Consider the following 2,874-nt stretch of genomic DNA (forward strand, 5'->3'; position numbering starts at 1 on the left):
CGCTCACCCCGCGCGCCCCACTCGGCAGCGCAGCCGCGCTCCAGACAAAGAGTGCCGCGCGGCGCTGGGGGCTGCCAGGCGGAGCGCGGCCAAGGCGCTGCACAGCCGCGGCGCAGTGCCAGCCAGTGCGCGGGCGGGGGGAGCCACATACTGTAATAATAAACCTGCAGCAGCAGCGGCAAAGGGCATCTGAGGAGAAGGGGAGGGAGACGGGAAGCCGCCGCCGCCGCTCTGCCTCTTGTGTGCCTGTCTGAGGAGAGCCGAGAAAATGGTGCGCGGGGGGAGGCGAGCACAGGGACACAAACGTCTGCAATAGCGGGGCGGCACGCACGCGGCCCAGGGGCGGACACACGACCCGGACAAACCCACTCACCGACTGGACAGGAGCCCCTACCCATACACACGGACGCACAACCCAGACAGATATACCCAGCAGCCTGACAGGCCCCCTAAGTCCGTCCCCCCACCGTCCACAGGCACGCAGCACAGCAAGAAACTTGCACAACAGCCGGACAGTGCCCCACACACAGATACACACAGCCTAGAGACACACAACCCAGCGAGAAACCCATGCACAAAGCAGCCAGTGACCTACACAGACACAAAGCAGGGAAAGAACCAGAGACACAACCCTATGAGAAACCCACACACAAGCCAGATAGGGACACACGTGCACATACACAAAAAACCCAGAGATAACCTAATAAGGAGCCCACATGCATGCCAGACAATGTGCCACACACACACACACGCACAGCCCAAATGCACACAATCCAGTGAGGAACCTATACGCAAGCCAGACAATGACCCACACCCCCCCCCCAAAAAGAGCTACACACACACAAGTAGCCCATGGACAAAAAACAAAGCCAGAAACCCACACACCAGCCAGATGTTGCTGCCCTCCCCACCCCCCCAGACACAGCCCAAATACACACAACCTAGTGGAGTCACTCATGATTAGAGGCCTGAAGAGCACACCATACACGGAAAGGTTGACAGCCTAGAAAAGAAAAGACTGGGGGGATTTGGTGGCAGCTTACGAATGTACCAGGGATGACCACTGGGGCTAGGAGAACAACGGTTCACCAAAGCACCGCAGGGGGAAACCAGGTACAACAGTCATAAACTCCTAGAAGAAGGTTTCAGACTGGATATAAGGAAAAACTTCTTCCCAGTTTGTGTGACTAGACTCTGAAATAGACTTCCAGCAGGGGTGGTGCAGGCACCAGTCCTAAACTTCTGTGAATCTGAAACCACACACAATCCAGAGGGGCTAGGGACAGACATTCAAAAAGCCCAAGCCTGATGAAATGATTCAGTTTGAAGGTTAGTCTAACCTGCAGAGACTGAACCAATTTGCAAGCACATAGACATTCACTTTTGATTCAGGAAATGCAGACACATGCCTGCAGTGCCTCAGGCTAGAAGCCAGGGGGTGCTAGAGCAGCCCTCCCTTCCTTTCCATAGTGCTGAGCTAAAGAGGTGTGGGGCCAGGTCCAGGCAGGACACTATGATTAGGGAGGGATTTAAACCCCCACCCTGGCCTGCGCAGTCCCCAAATGAGGTGTGGGAGGGTGGGGAGGAAGGAAGCAGCCCTCAACAGGCTTTTTCTCCTGCTCGCTGCTCAAGGGGTGGGAGTGTTGCCAGACCCCAGCACCTGGCCCCCAGGCCCTGGCTAGCACTCTGAGGCACAGAGTAAGGGGGGAGGACTGCTTGTGTAGACTGCATGCATCTGTTGATGATATCGAGCTTTTCAATCTCCCTCTCCCTGCTTCTTCACACTGTCTGCAGCACCCCAGGTCATTTCTCACACCTCTCTCTGTCCCCACACTGACAGACATCAAGCCACCAGCCAGCAGGAAGCTTATCAGAACACAAAGCTTATTAGCCCATCAAGAAAACAAAGCCTCTCATTAGTTCAAGCTCTTTTACATAGCTTTTTGCAAAGCATTTTTAAGGAAGAAGGGAGGGATATTACTACCTAACCTGCTGATTAGCTCCAAAAAGCCCTAAGCAGACATTTTGAAACTGGTTTATGTGTACTGAACTTACGTTCTGTTACAGGTTTAAACCAGTTTCTGATCACTTAAACTGGTTTATGTGTAACTTCTGTCCCTAGCCACAGTGTCTCACCAACACACACGTAGTCTAGAAAGAACCAGATACAATCAGCCCAGACACACAATACAGCAAGGAACCTACACCAACCAGACAGTAACACACACACCCCAGAGAGAAACTCACACACAAATCAGGCAACGACCCATATATACACAAAATCCAGAAAGAATTAGACACACACACAATCCAGAGACACACAACTCAGCGAGAAACCCACAGACAAGCCAGACAATGACTCACATACAGCTCAGAAAGAACCAGACACACACAGCCCTAGAGAGAGACCTGGATCCAAATATAAGCCAGAGGAAAACCAACACAAAGGCACTCAGACCACAGAAAGACCCAGCTAGGTACATAAACCAGAGAAACACGTGCATGCGCGCACGCATGTTAGAGTGTTAGAAATGGAATATTGTTAGAAATGGAGTATTGTTAGAAATGCACAGCTTGCATCTTGCACCCGATAAGAAAGAAACACTGCCAAGGACTTTTTTCCTTGCCCAACCAGCTTCTCCCTAGCCTTTGTCATACAGATTACAGAAGCTGGAATTCAACTGACTGTGCCCTTGAAAGGGGGGGGTTTGAACTCTTGGTGACCTATAGTAGTCTCTGAGCATGCTTAATTAGCTGATGCATATTTACCTCTCCGCCCTGCATACTTAAGTAGTTAATTATACTATACATGCGATGTATGTAGTGATGTAACCACATGTATGCTTGTATGAAACGGAAGTGAGCTGTAAGAGT

Source organism: Crocodylus porosus, unplaced genomic scaffold (genome assembly GCF_001723895.1).
Source record: "Crocodylus porosus isolate Cpor-Errol unplaced genomic scaffold, CroPor_comp1, whole genome shotgun sequence".
NCBI classification, from domain to species: domain Eukaryota; kingdom Metazoa; phylum Chordata; order Crocodylia; family Crocodylidae; genus Crocodylus; species Crocodylus porosus.